The following is a 17,011-nucleotide window of genomic DNA, read 5'->3' on the forward strand; positions in this document are numbered from 1 at the left end:
GCTTTCATGCATATGTTGTGAATATAGTAGGATTATTCTTGTTGTATTTGCAATGTATGTTATTTAACTTATGCTTATGCTTATGAACTATTTCATTTGAATTTGTATGAATCTTGTTGAATGCATGTTGTCGTATCAATTTGTGGACTATTCTACATGTTAGCTAGTGGTATCATTATTCTTGTGTTATCCTTTCAAGTTGCGTACTATTACAGGCTTCGAAGGGGTGCACTTCATTTTACCTTTGTGTGTAGGAACATTTATGCATCGCACTTGAATTTCTACAATGTCGCACACTTTCTCTCACCAAAGTTACCGTACTTCAGTCTACATGTTTTCGCAGTCAAGGCATAACATTACCACCCACTACTGGGAGTCCTACTCAAAACAGTGTGAGGTCTAGTTGGGATTTCATATCAGGGATATTCCTTGAATGTTGGTAGGTCCAGCACTATCAACAGGATGCTTAATATGAAAACACTAAGCTAAACTTTCATGTCTTTATTTTTCTCCACTTTTAGCTAACCACCATAATTGGAAGTGGAAGTTACAATAACCATTTGATTCTCTTCCATGTTTACATGGATTTCCTTGTTAGAGTCTGAACTCTTAGATGCATGGGTTATTTTTTTCCACTCACCTCTCTTTTAGGAGGATATGTCGTATTCTTCTGCTTGAGAGATGTAGATTTTGATACTTTGTTTGAACTTGAAACCATATTTCCTCCCTGCTCAACCCCCCTTCTACTAAAACTTCTTGGGATTTATTTTTGTCAATGTTTATAGTATTCTCTGTATTTTCTTCTTCCTCTACTACAGAAACATGTTGATTAGAAAACTACCAACCCTTTAGCTTTTGGACCTGTTGTTTCCTTATTTTGGGATCTTTCTTTGCCTAAGGAAAAATGTTTTGTAAGTGTGTTGTTTGAAGACAAATGCGACATCTAAATGATGTATTTTCAAAGTCTAAAGGATGGGACCACTAAATTTTCTTATGAAGTAGGATAATAAGATTGGGTAAACCATTACTAAGGTCTACCTCTACACATATCCTAGCAAAAGTAAAAATTCCTTTTGTGACTCTTTCTTAATCCACTTTTAGAAACTTCTCTATAGAAATGCCAATCCCTTCTAAAACTTTATGATGCAAAAAATTAAAAGGGATATTATGTAGCCTCACCCAAACTGGCATTTTGGATACCACCATGTAATTAGCATCAAACCTCGAGAACCATGGAATCATAAAAAGATCCGCACTGGCCAAAAACCATCAAACCTCATTTAAAGCATAATCCAAATATTTTGATGTATCAAATTTTACAACAAAAAATCCCCTTGAACATAAATGAATATCACAGTTTTCAGTCCATGTGGAGAAAATCCACTGATGAAGGTCCTCGATCTTGGGACAAAAACCATTAAATCGATGTATAACTACTCGAGAATGGAAATCAGAGTAAATATCATTGACCTATGGAAGGTTTACTATAAAATTTGGCACTTAATGCATATGTTCCACAATATAAGAACCAGGGATATTAAGAAGTTGATCAGATTTATTTTTTGTTTAAACCCTTCCTCTTACTACATCCTTGAAAGAGACTGTACCTTTAGTGTTACTAGATCCAAGAAATCCTCCACGTAACCTCAGATTTAAGATGATGGATGAATCACATTTAATGTCATAATCTTGCAACTTGTATTCATCTTGCATTGATTTCCTTGCATAAACCAAACTTTGAAGATTTGTTGGAATACCCAACTTTTATTTAATCTTCTGCTTAATATCTTTCACTAAATCCCTATCCCAAACCCTTATGATTACAAATTTCCCAACAAGGGTTTTAGAAATAAAATAAAACTTTGGTTTCGCTTCTAGATCTATGTTACGATAGTTAATTTCCCTTCCTTCAACGTTAGATCTATGCACCATGAGTTTGAAAGGATCCATTGGTATACATATATATCTTATGGAATTTTGCCTCTTTATATTACCCTTTGCCACCAATCACCAAGCAATGATCGAGTCATTCTATTAGAGAGCCTTGTCTGCCATTTGACTCTAGGAAAAAAGAGGAGCCTAAACATTGCTAACATGATCCACCTTGGATATAGTGCCATAGCATGGCTTAAGCATAAAAACCTTCTTTTAGTCCCCATACAATGATTGAAATCTACAAAAGGAGATAGAGATACTCGTGGATCTGCAATTGAAAAAGCATGATCTATCAAAAAGGTGATATGCAAGATGAATGATGCCCATCTCTCATCACATAAATTGATTACACCCACTACGTCAAGGAATCTATAGAAGGAAGATGGATCTAGAGTTTTGAGCAATAGATCTAATCCATGGAGGAAGTCTGCAAGAAATGAATCCACCAGCATCTGATTTAGACTACTTTTATTCCAGCCCAATGGATCTTTTCTAGATATACACAACCTTCCACCATCTCCCATCGAGAACTACGATTCAAAATACACAATTTTTTTCTTGAAGCAAGAATAAACAAAATATTTGTGGCAGTGAGGACCACACCGCAAGAAACCCTAGCGCACCTTAGAGCCATCTTTTTGAATCTAGGATCCTATTAATTTTAACTCTCATGACTAGTTTCTTATTGTCCTGCATTACCATCATATCTAGATCATATCCATGATGATTTACATGTGTCTTCTTTGTATCATTATATTTCAGATCCTTTTTATGTTATCGATTTTAGTTAATTGCAATTGAAAATATTATATTTTGGGCCTTGAAGGTCAAAATGATATGCATATCAGAATAGAAAACTCAATATCTTTAGTGTTGTTTTGTTGACTATTAAAGGTCCAATGGAATAGTTATTATCCCAGTTCAACTAATTTAGAGGACACCACTAAGATGCATCATCAGTTTCCTTATTTATTTTAGAGTTTTGAAATGAAATTCTTGAGGAATGGGTGTGTGTGTTGTTCTCTTCTGTTTTGATTTTATTTGACTAATATTATGTTGTTATTAGTTCAAGGCATTCTAGTTATAAGAATGGCCTAATTGGTTGACATATACATTTATAGATAATGTTATCTAGAACTATAATCTAGTTTGATTTAGTTATTGCTTGATAAGGGCATATATCTTTTGTGGCTTATGCTTCGATATTCTTGTAATGTTATTAAAAATGAACACATGTTTACTTTATTAAATGTGTTAGTTTATATGATTATATTGATTGTTATTTATGTGTGATATGAAGAACTACAAGTGCACATGTATTTCGTATTTAGTCAAGATATGTGGGCCCAATATGGGATAGGTTACATATCAGTAACATGTTTATGGAATTTTCTATTGTTTATTAATAATTTTTAGATAGTGTTATTGGTTATGTTATCTCTATATGCATGAAAATACAAGGAAACCTTTCCCAAATAAGCTTAGACATGGGAAACAGATTGTATATGAGATGTGACATGAATACCATTAGGGATAAGAACTCTAAGTTCCCTACTCGTTCGTACTAGCTTCCATACCATGTAATATGTTGAAAATATATATGATTAGGTTACACATTACTCTAACAATAGGTTTTAGATTCCATCACTTATGAGTTCCTGCTAAGAAACATGAAATAACGCATCAATTATTACTTCTTAGTGACCATTAGCCTCTCACTAGTGGTGAACGAGTTGGGTTAGTTAAGTCCCAACTACGATGCTATCCCCCATCATTGAAAAATTATACTTGAAGGGCATGCGAGAAAACGACACCCTAAGTACATACTATTAAGTAGTACTTGAAGTGCATGTAGGGGTATATCATCCTTGGTATCATCAATTTAAAGAGTTGTAGAGGTATGTCTAGCTCTTAGTGCATGGTACATGAAAATTTGTAGTGGTCATAAGTAACTCTTGGTATCGAATGCTTGAAGGCTTTGAGCTAACTTGGTCTCACCCCTGGTATTGATTTTGATTTGATTTATGTATACTTTGGAAAAAAATGTATAATTTGGTTTATGCATTTTATTTTAGCATAAAAATTTGAATGAGTTGCCTGAGTCGTTTGATTGATCATACAAATTTATTCACTTATTTGGTAAAATGGGAAATACAATTTACTTATTATTGGAAATGGAATTTCATTTAAAATCTGGTGAGTTAAATAGAAGGAAAATGATTTATTTAAGTAGAATCCAATAATTTCATTTCCCCTAATCAACAAGGGGAAAAATGGGATCTAGGGAACATCTAAGAGTGAAAATAGGAGAAGAGGTTGGGATGTGATAAAAAATCTATATTTTTCATTTTAAATTAATTTTTTTTGCATGGAGTGGTTGGGTGAATAATGTGAAATTAACATGTAAAATAATTAGTTTTTTGTATGAGCTGGAAAAATGGTACAAATATCAAAGGCTATATAATTAAGGATGATTGGGCTTGAGAGTTGACCTTTTTGGCCCCTTGATGTTGGATGGATTTCGTAATGTTCAATTTTTTATTGGTGTATTAGTGTTGAGTTTTGTCTCGAGATTGTGTAAGTACTTGGGAGGTGGGGGCCTCATATGTTATTTGTTGGAAATAATACTGAGAGGGGGGTGGGGGGTGAATCAGTATTAGTTCAAGAAATTTTTCTTTTCATACTCTGATTTATATACGCTACTTCAATGAAGGTAACTTGCGTGTAAACGCAACCGTATTTAAGGCAACCAACGTATATCCAACAAACTTATGATTTAATTAATTCATCATATGTTGATCTTTTAATCAGTGCATCAGTAATTCATTAACCATATAAATAGTAACCATGTGCAGTAATAATAGAACAAACCATCACACATAAGAAACACACATGAACGCCAATATTTAAGGTGGAAACCCAATGCGGGACAAAAACCACCTACTGATATCTTCTTTTAATATAAGAAAAACCTGTTTACAATGTTCTACTAGTGCAGACTCATACCAGTATGTAGACACCCACCTACAGAAGGCTACAACCTTCTCTTGTTCTCTAGCTTCTACTGGGAGGGAGCTACAATCCCCTAGCTCTTGTACTAGCCAATCCATTTACTAGTATGTAGGCATTGATCTACAGAAGGCTCCAACCTTCACTCGTTTTCCAACTACTATTGGAGGGGAGCTCTAAGCCCCTGGATCTTGTACTGGCTAGTATGTTTACTAGTATGTAGACACTAGCCTACAGAAGGCTACGACCTTCGCTTCTTCCTCCAGGGACCAGGTTTCATGAATTTTCAGATTGTATACTCCTAGAACACAACACCGTAATATGAAGACCTTGTTTCATCAAATTTTCATACTGGACCCATCAGCAACATTGAAGCTCAAAAACAATCACCATTGTTATACAATCAATCACGGACAACCCTTCATCACTAAAGCAAATCACAATCAATCAATCTGAACAATCTGAACATTCAGAACATTGTCACCAGAATACAATCACTAGAACACAGAGCAAAAACCAGAACTCTGCAATAACAACCAGAACCAACTACAACTTCAAACATCATATTTCATAATGTATACACTACTTTGATGTGCCAAACCAGCATGTATACACGTTTTTACCAAAGTGAACCAGCATACAGATGTGCAAATGCTAACTTAAAACATCACAACTATTTCAGACTTCAGTCATACCTAGATTAGAACATTTTCATTGTAAATCATGTGTTAGCATTTAGATCTATACTATCCATGATCAAACCATATTATAATAATACATTTCAGATCCCGATCCATCATTAGATATCATCCCTCATCAACCGATAAGGTTCATCCTTAGTTCAAATCAAGCAAAGCCCCATAAACCCATAACATGCATATTTTCTTTTGATCTCACTCTTCATAAGATATTCATTACTTGCACACCTTGGCCTAATGATCTTCTCCTCCTTATATAGTTTTAGGCCTTTCTTAATAACTTGGACCAAAACCACTTAGGACCAATACCTTGGACAAAATACCTAGGGCCAATACCTCGGACCAAATACCTTGGATCAATACCTTGGACCAAAATACCTTGGACTAAATACCTCAGACAAAAACCTTGGTTTTCCAACATGTACGCACTGTAGGTTTTAACCCCATACAGAAATTACCTGCATACGAATTCTAAAACATAGAAAATAAACAATGCGAGAGCATAACACATAAAACACATATACACAGAGATTTTCCCCTGGATCCCAAAACCGAGACTACCATCTTGATTTTTCATTATGTTCCTTTCACTGTTACAATACATATTTATACATGTCCAAGCATCCAATACCATGGACCGAAAAACCATCGCATCCAAAACCATGTGTGAAAATCATGCATAAAACCATAAAGTGGGGTTAACTACACCCCTCAAACGCCATGTGACTCCCCTCGCTATGCAATCAGCACAACGAAGGGGGGGCTCCACCCCCCTTCTAACCCCTCGGTTAACTACGTGGGCTAGTCGTGGAAAGAATATAACACAACCCAACATTCTCCCACTTGTTGTTTTCTTTGCACAGGGGGCCACGAGAGAGATTAGTCATTTATCCAGCCCTGCAATGCCCATTGTTTCTCTACACCAAGAGAACTTCTTAGAGCTCACAGATTTTGTCAATGCATCTGCAGTATTCTTAAAGTGTCCACCTTTACCAGCAACACCCTTTTGTCTTCTATCATATCCCTCACAAAGTGATACTGAACATCAATGTGCTTTGTCTTTCAATGATATGCAGGGTTATTTGCTAAGAAAATTTCACTTTGGATATCACAGTCTATCCTTATAGCTCCCTGTACTAACCCCATACTTGAACACAATCTCTACAACAAAATTGCTTCCTTGCTTGCATGAGTGGCTGCCATGTATTCTGCCTCTGTAGTTGATAGTGCCACTACAGATTGTTTCTTACTCATCCAACGGACTGCACCTCCAAATAGGTTAAACACATACCCACTTGTAGATATTCTCTGATCCAGATATCCAACCCAGTCTGCATCAACAAAGCTATGAATATCCAACACTCTGTCCAATCTTGGTCTTCCTTGGTAGCACAAACCATAATCATTAGTTCCATGCAAATACCTGAAAACCCGCTTCACTACTGTCCAATGCTCCTTTCTTGGCTTTGACATAAACCTACTCAATACTCCCACTACATGTGCAATGTCTGGCCTAGTACAGACCATTGCATACATCAGGCTACCAACTGCACTTGCATATGGAACACGGGATATGTCCTCTTCGTCTTCTTGTGTCGTGGGACACTGTTTAGCAGATAAATTTACACCTATAGGAATAGGAACCTTCACCAGTTTACTATACTACATATTAAACCTCTGCAATATTTTCTAGACATACTTCCTCTAGTTTAACATAGCTTCCTCTTTGCCAGATCTCTTTTAATTTCCATGCCCAAAATTAGTTTGCAACACCAAGATCTTTCATGTCGAATTTGGAGGAAAAATGGGTCTTCAAATCTTGGATAATTTCTTTTTCATTTCCAACCAGCAACATATCATCCACATACAAGACCAAATAAATAACACGGATGCCAATTAATTTAAAATACACACAGTGATCTGCTTTGCTTCTAGTGAAGCCAAGTCCCCGTATAAATGTATCAAATTTTTGATAGCACATCCTTGGTGACTGTTTTAACCCATAGAGAGACTTATTTAACTTGCATACTAGTTCCTTCTTAACCTTCTCCGCAAAGCCTTCTGGTTGCTTCATGTAGATCTCCTCTTCCATATCCCTATGAAGAAATGTTGTCTCCACATCCATCTATTCTACCTCAAAATCAAAAGCAGTAGCAACAGATAAAAGTAATCTAATAGAAGTTACCTTGGTAACAAGATAAAAAATATCACAAAAATCAAATCTCGGCACCTAGGAATAACCTTTTGCTACCAACCGAGCTTTGTATTTCTCTACCTTTCCTTCTGCATTTGTCTTCTTCTTGAAAACCCATTTTCTACCAATGGGTTTCCTTCCAACCGGCAACTCCACTAGATCCCAAGCCTCATTTTGTGCAAAGATACCATTTCATCAACCATGGCCTCTTTCTAGAGTTTTCCATCGTTTGAATCTACTGCTTCCTTCGCAGTTCTAGGATCATCATCAGTAATATATAAAGAAAAATTTGAATAAAAATTAGATGGACTATGCCTTTCTGGCTAGCTTCTTTCTTGAACTGATCTTCTCACACCCAAAGTTTGTGGCTCTTCATCTTCTGATTCCTCCTCTGTTATAGAGTTTTATTCTTCTTCCTTTATCTTAAACTCTATCTTCTCAGGTTCCTTTGGTTGGTCTTCTTATTTAATAACATCTTTCACCTCTCTGAACACCACATCTCGGTTGTACACAACCTTCCTTGTTACTGGGTTCCAAAACTTATAACCCTTTAAACCATCCTTATACCCAATAAAAATGCACTTTTTAAATTTACTATCCAACTTGGTTCGTTTCTCCTTTGGAACATGTCCATATGCATCACATCCAAATACCCTCAGATGTGAAAGAGAGGGTTTCTTACCAGTCCATACCTCTTGTGGAGTCTTATCCTCCAATGCTGATGAAGGTGATTTGTTGACCAGGTAACATGCTGTCTCCACCACCTCTGCCCAGAATTCCTATCCTAACCCAACATCACTGAGCATGCTTCTTGCCCTTTCCATCAACATCTTGTTCATTCTTTTTGCAACTCCATTTTTTGAGGTGTATATGGAGTAGTCTTCTGCCATGCTATACCACACTCCTTACAAAATTCTTCAAATTCCTTACTGCAAAACTCTCAATCATTATCTATCCTCAGCACTTTTATCTTCTTCTTTGTCTGGTTTTCCACCAGAGCCTTAAATTCTTTAAAACTGTCAAAGACTTTAGATTTCTTCTTAAGGAAATATATTCAAGTATTCCTTGAGAAGTCATCTATACACAAACTTACCCAGTGATGGAACCTTCATAGGTTTGAACACATTACTGTGCACAAATTCTAATAAATGTTTCGCCCTCTTACCACCAGAGGGTAAACTCACCCGATTTTGCTTCCCATATACACAATTTTTATAGAAATCAAAATCCAGTGAGCTATTACTCATACCTTCTACCATACCTTTACCATGAACTATTCGAAGGCCCTTCTCTCCAATATGTCCAAGCCTTTGATGCCACAGCATGGTCTTCTCTCCAGAGACCACTAAATTTTCTACTCCACTTTCAAGAACCACAGAACTATTGCAGCCATCAACAACAATGCTACCTTGCAGCTTGTATATTGTTCCAATCCGAACTCCCCGTATCAATACCAGTGCTCCCCGAACCATCTTGCAGGTATGCTTCTTGAACATTATTTTTACACCTACATCATCCAACTTGCTTACAAAAATTAGATTTATGGCCAATGCAGGAATATGTAGAACACTCGGAAGTGTTCTAACCCTTGCACCTTGCAACTTCAACTTTACTTTTCTACGACCAACGATTCTAGCCTTCCTATCATCATATTTCTCATACTCACAGAACCACTCTCTATGGGGAGTGAAGTGAAAGGATGCACCTGAGTCAATCAACCATGCCTCATGATCTACATGTGTACTTGAAGAAGCCAAGTACACATCCCCACCTTCATTTGAGGTGGTTTTCGCCTCTGCAAAAGGAGCATCATCAGATCTATTTCCTTTGTCAGGAGCTTTATATTTACAGACCCTTTTGTAGTGCCCTTCCTTTGTGCATTTCTAGCACACCACCTTTATAGGTTTTCCTAGAGATTTAGATCTCCCTCTAGATTTAGATCTCCCACTCGATGACTTAATTTTGTTTCTATTCTGGGACCGTCCTCGTACAAACAAGGCTTCGCCATTCTGGCTCTCCATATTTTTTTGTCTCATCTCCTCCATCGGCAAGGATGAGACTATTTCATCAAATTGCAAGGCAGTTGCATAGCTACCTATTTCAATAACCAGACTATCCCACGAATCTGGTAGAGAACACAACAAACTAATGCACTTATCTTCATCTAAAATTTTAATATCAATAGATGCTAACTAACTTACCACAGTATTAAATGCGTTCAGATGCTCTGTCACTGAGTCTCCATCTTTCATCCTCAGGTTATACAGCTTTTTCCTTAGGAACAATTTATTCACCAGAGACTTAGATTTGGTACAAAGTCCCTAACTTGTCCCACAAAGCCTTCGTCGTAGCTTCCCCTAATACATTCAGTAATATTGAATCTGAGACACACAATCGTATTGTGCTCTTTGCCTTCAGATCCAACTTCTTCCATTCTTCATTGGACACTCCCATTGGTTTAGTACTTGGACCTACGATGATCCACTAATCTTTATCCACCAATAGATCCTCCATATTGAGTTTCCACAACTCAAAAATTTGACCATTAAATTCCTCGATCTCTATCTTTCCACTACTCGCCATCTTCTTTCACCACCAGAATCGATCTCATAGATCTCCCACTGAAGAGGGTCTACCACAGGCCCGAGCGAAACCTCTTAGCAACAAAGGCATCCCCTTGAAGCCAAAAGAGCTTTGGTACCAAATGTAGGTTTTAACCTCGTACAGAAATTACCTGCAGACGAATTCTAAGACATAGAAAATAAACAATGCAAGAGCATAATACATAAAACACATATGCACAGAGATTTTCCCCTGGATCCAAAAACCAGGACTACCAGCTTGATTTTTCATTATGTTCCTTTCAATGTTACAATACATATTTATACATGCCAAAGCATCCAATACCATGGACCGAAAAACAATCGCATCCAAAACCATGTTTGAAAATCATGCACAAAACCATAGGTAGGTCTACCCAACCTAACATAGCATCTAAAACCAAAATTTTCTAGGGCGCTGCCCCGACCCCATAAAGTGGGGTTACTTGCACCCCTCAAACCCCCTGTGACTCCCCTTGCTACGCAATTGGCGCAACGAAGGGGGGGCTCCACCCTCCTTCTAACCCCCCGCTTAACTACGTGGGCTAGTCGTGGAAAGAATATAACACAACCGAACACACGCTTTTCCTCATGTGAAAGTGCGTGTATACGTATACGCTCATTTTTTTCTGTTAACCCGTGTGTATACATTGCTTGGACAAGGTGAACCAACGTATACTTCCTTAACCACTCTCTTTCTTCTATATCTGGAGTCTGATCTGTAAGTTAACCTATTGCACTGTGAACTATCTTTTGTGTGAGTTTCCATCAAGGACAACAGTTGTATCATAATGCCAACAATCTCCCCCTTTGGACTTGATGGCAACCACAACACCAAGATACCCTCCCCCTTTGACATCAACGGCAAAGGGTGGACCAAGATATTCTCCCTCTTTGATATTCATTATGCTATCCATGCCCCCCCTGAGTACATGTTGAATTCTCTAATTAAGCTCCCCTTTTGTACATGTTAATATGCACTAAACCGTCCATGCTCCCGCTGAGCACATGTAGAGTCTGAAAAAAATATTTTTCAAACGAATAACATGACTCTATAACTCCACTAATTGATTATGACCTTCCTATCACCAATGACTCATACATACATAAATCTCCCAGCCAAGTGGGGATACACCAATTTTGACTCATCCACTCAACCAAGTCGGGATATACCAAATGTTTATGCATGACTGAAATAGAAATTATTACATCATCCTTCCCGTGCATGGTGGGGTTACAAATTAGGTCTTTTCATAGCCTTTACATCAAGTGATATACATGAAATTTATAATAAGGACCAACAAGAACATGATAGTCATTAGAAACTATCATACACCATATATGATATGCACCATCAGCATCTTCTAGCAGCATCAATATCAACAGCCTATATATGTCCATCATCAAAAGAGTCACCTGAATCAAAACAACTATGTGGATCAATCAATGTAAGAATATTCATGTACCAAGATCTTCAAACATAATGCCAACAATGCATTATTAGAAGCATATGCTCCCCTTGAACCTGTGCCAACTGTTCATTATCAAATCTGATCATTGAAAATATCAGTAAGAATCCTCAAGGCATCATCATCAATCAATTATAGATCAACGTTTTAACAGTTTATGAGCATCAACACATTTCCACATATCATCAGCAGATTGTAACCATCATCAAACAGAGCAGATAATTGACTGAACCATATCAGAGCCCTTTCCTTGAGTCTGTCCCACTGCTTTTTCCTCAAACCAACATATACGCGACTGTGCAGCTTTGAACTCGCGTATATACGTCACTTCTCTTCATAATAATTACGTATGAGAATTGGAATACTGAATTTTTACACTTTCATCTTCCCCTGGGTCTGTTATGTCTATAAACTGAGCTATGCCACATCTTTCTGACAACAATTCCTTCTTCTTCAATATCTTGGATTGTGATGATGTTGGCTCCTTTTGGTATGGTGGTTGAAATTTTCTCCTGCATTCCTTTTCTTTATGTTTGAACTTGTTATACACATAGAATCTTACATGTTTCATATTCCTTCTATCGCAATCAATAGCTTTGTGAGCAAACATATTGCAAGAAAAACAATATCCCTTAAAGTACCTAGAAACTGATGATCTTTCTGTGTGATGGTCTTGAACCATTCTACTTCTGCATCTAGCTACAACATGTCCAAAATTATAACATTTAAAACATTCAACATTATTTGTCAAAGAAAAGAAACAATTATCCCTTCCATAGTTAGGTGGAAATGTTTTTCTTTGAAATCTTTCTTTCCTTGGTTGTTGATGGGGTTGGCCTTTTATCTCCTTGTTGTGCATTTCATATTTTTCATTGAAGTTCCTTAACTCATCTTGTGAGCTTGATTCACCTTCATGAAAACCAAGACCAGTCTTTATAATAGGCGAATGCTGAACTTTGATGATTTCATCTAATGTTTCTGATCCTTTAGAAAATCTAAGATTCAGAATCTTTGCCTTTCCAAGTTCTTTTCTTAGGCTTACTAATTCACATTCTAACACTTCATTGTGTTTGTCTTTTTGAGTGAGTTGATGTGTCACTGTGTTTATGACTGTATCCTTTTCTGCCAAACTGATTTTGAGTTGAATCATTTCTTTAAGGAAATATTCCTTTTCTAAGGCATCTTTTTCATACGCCATGAGTAGTTTAATTTCTTGATCATCTTCATCACTATTAGACAAGCCATCACTATCATCATGAGTATAATAACTTCTATTACCTTCTGTAGACATATTTCCTTTGACATGACGGCATCTAGCAGCTTAATGACCAACTCTACCACAAGAAAAGCATTTGAATGGTAGCTTACCTCTGAATCTTCTAGAACCCCGTTGAAGCTTCTTGACAAAATTTACCTCATCTTCTTCTTCTTAAATGTGTTCTGATTCATTGTGTTCTTCCTTTTCTTTTCCCTTTGTTGATGCTTTAAAATCAGCTTCTCTCATATCTGATGGACCTCCTTTTCTCTTTTCAAAGGCAGTTAGTATTCCATGGAGTTGAGTCACAATAATAGTTTGAAGATCCTATTTTTCTTCTATGGCAGACACTTTTGACTCAAATTTAGAAGGCAAAGATCTAAAAAAATTTATAACTAAAGTATCTTCCTTTATCTCTTCACGCAAATTTGTCATATTATTTACAATACCATCTACTCGCAAGAAATAACTAGAAATACTTTCATCATTATGCATCTTGAGAGTTTCATACTGGATTATGAGAGTTTTTAGTTTAGCACGTTTTACCTGGGAGTCACCTTCGTAGCTCTGAATGATTATGTCCCATATTTACTTGGCTGACTTGAGCTGCATGACTTCGACGAATTTTGTTTCTGATATACTTCCCAATAAGGCATTGACAGTTTTGGCATTGATTTCAAATGTTCTCCTTTCTGTTGGATCCGTGGGGACTATTGTTGGATATTGATATCCTTTCTCCACAAATGCCCAAACATCAGTTGCAAGTGACTGAAGATACGCTCTAGTTTTTGTTTTCCAATAGACCAAGTTGTTCCTACTGAGGACTAGTGGTTTGATAGATCCCATGCCTTCGTGATTTTTCATTCTGAAATATCTCCCTTCAAGAGTGTTAGAGTCGGTCTGGTCAGCCCTCCGTCAAAGATCAAAGCTCTTTGTGCATTTCAATTTTAGGTGTCCCGCTCCATCCACTCAGCTAAATTTCGCTAGGGACATGCCATGATCTGACGGAGACAGTCATGCTAGTAATTTCCCCTCATCTCTTGCCCCTGCTGGCTCAAGTCTTTGTCCATAATCACTGAAATTCATGATAGTCAAGTTTTGGTAATATTACAGGACAAAGTCATTTTTATTGTTGGGTCTAGGAAATTATCAATGTGGTATTTGAAAGAACATGTCCAGAACAAGCCATGCAGGCCAGAGGGAGACCTTATACAGCTATGGTTCCGAAAGCTTCATCATCACTTGAAGAGACATCGACTCTTCTTCAAAACTCTGTTTTGAAGAAAAGTCAAACAAGGTCAACTATGACAAAATTTCCAAAAAATCGCCAGTTGACTTTTTCAGCTGCAGTCATGGTTTTCATGGCCAGATGCCCAGTCACACAGTCCCCGCAATGAAATGCCGAAAATTTCATCATGAGAGCCAAAATTTAAAAGAAAAATGAAAATCAGGGTGTTTTAAAGTCAATGAAAAAAGTGCAAAACATAAACATTAGAAAGTGCGTTTTCAAAGAAGAAAAAATCAAACCAATTTCTCTCAAGCCTATATATATACTTGTTGTGGCCCAAAGCAAAGCCATTGTTCCATTGAAGACTTGGAGAAAGATACCAAAGGTGAGAGAGAGAAATAGTGATGAGTTTGAAGGAGTGAGAGGTGGTGTTGAAAGGCGCGGCGCATACACCAGGAAGCGCGGCGCATACACCAGGGAGCGCGGCGCACACAGAGGGCACAGCGCACACGCAACCTGCTCACCATTCAATTTTCTCAAGGGTGCGACGCACACCCAGTTTGCGGCGCACTGGGCTTGGCGCGACACACACAGCCAGGGGCATAAGAACATTGCAAATCATTTCAAATCTTGGTGAAGTCAGCGAATCAGGAGGTAGGCCATGATTGACAACTCTTCTCCATCACTTTTGTCATTAATTTGGGGTTTGTAAGATGTTTAAATGGTACCCAAAAGCACAATGGCCATCCATGGAAAAATCACCAAGGAAAGTGAAAAATGGGATCGCAAAATGTGATGATAAGCACCAAGGTTCTACTCCCCTCCCCTTGTCCCCTCACTCCTCATAGTTCTTGCCTCAATTCCATCATGTTCCATAAAGAAACCACCCTAAAATTTCCCTAAAACTGTCTTCCCTATTTTTCAATCAAATATAGGGTGAATTTACAGTGCGCGGCACACACACGAGGTGGCGCGACGCACTAGGAGCCCGGCCACAGTGCAAATTCGCCACTGGCACAACACATACCCAGCGCACGACGCACTGGGAAGAGCGCACAGTGCACAAACTTATAAGCCCAGAAATGCACTAAATTGCCCAAAATTTTTGTGAATGACCCTCAAGGTTGGAGAGGTAGCCCAACTACCTTCACCATTGGCATTAAAACTTGAAGGGGAATGTTATTATGACGACCATGAAATCAAATGCAAAAATTTTTAAAAGTAAAACAAAGATGATATAAAGAAGGTCAAGAAAGCTAGGGTTTTGCTACAGTGACTTTATTGCTAAAATATGCTCCTACCCTACCTCTATCAGCCAATCCCCCTGTAGCAGTTTCCCCTAATAATCACCCTAGCTCCACTCTAATCATATCCATTTGTTCCCTTTATTCCTATAGCTCAAAATATCCCAAACCCTACCCCATCAAAACCATACCCCAAACGCTCCCAAATCCCTGATAAATTTCTCCTTTAAACCCCTATTCCCCTTCTCATCATTCCCTTCCTAACACTCCCCTGTTTAATTGTCCCCTTCGTGACAAATTTTCAGAGCATCTATCAGTTTCATTGAATTCAGAGGGCAGCATAAAACTCAGGGTACAAGCAGCAGTAATGGCATCAGAAAATTCATCAGAATATGAGGAAGGGACCCACAGTGACACATCTTCGGGAGAGAGGACCCATAGGAGACATCACCGGAGTGGCAGGCATCTTAGAGATGAGCGAAGCACCCTCACTGAGCTGCAGGCATGCCCACTTGCCATGTCTTTTTTTTAGCACTTGGCGTGTTATGAATTTTGTCAAAGGGTGGCAAATGTCAGAGTCCATCATCAGTTGGCCCGCCTTTTTTCACTTCATCTACAGGGAGGTCAATCTGTCTTGGCTGGGATCACTTTCACATTGACACCAGAAACCATATCAGTGGCAACAGGAATACCGAACATTGGAGAATAGTGGCATAAGAAGAAGAATGTGGAAAGGCATCACTATGAGCCTTACATCAAGAACAGTTGCTTGAGCCAGCTGACCAGATTTTTTCCATTCAGATTTTTAAGGGATGAGTATGCCCCACTCATGAGATTGATCATGAAGTATTTCAGTTGCGAGGGGAGGTTTTCTCGCCTTTATGCCTATCACATCCACTTGCTCATGCACTTCACGAGGGTGCGGATGATGAGCCTCCCATTTTTCATCTGCAACAACATTGAGAAGATGAAAAAATTCATGCAGCGCAACACCCCATGACAACAGCTAAACAGTGTCTATCATTTTGCTCTCATCCGGATTTTGGTGGACCATTAGTTGGGATTACAGGGTATTGCCTGGAAGGACTTCATCTCCCGTGATTTCTTTAGCGCTCCACCAGTGATATCAGAGGCAGAACATGAGGTGGGAGGTCCTTCACATTAGTTTGAGCATGAGATGGGAAGTCCTTCACATCAGTTTGAGCACCATGAGACTGCCACCATGCCAGTATACATCACATACCAGAAGGGCAGTAGACCATTGTTCGTAGCAGCAAAGAGAGTGTTATCTCCACACGGGGTGGAAGGGGCCTCGCTTCCGACATCAGCACCACAAGAGTAGGGTGAGGGAAAGGAGCCAGTGCAGGAGGAAGGGCCAT

The sequence above is a fragment of the Pinus tabuliformis genome, chromosome J, assembly GCF_031772625.1.
Source record: "Pinus tabuliformis cultivar Carrire ecotype Pingquan chromosome J, CPIR1, whole genome shotgun sequence".
NCBI lineage: Eukaryota > Viridiplantae > Streptophyta > Pinopsida > Pinales > Pinaceae > Pinus > Pinus tabuliformis.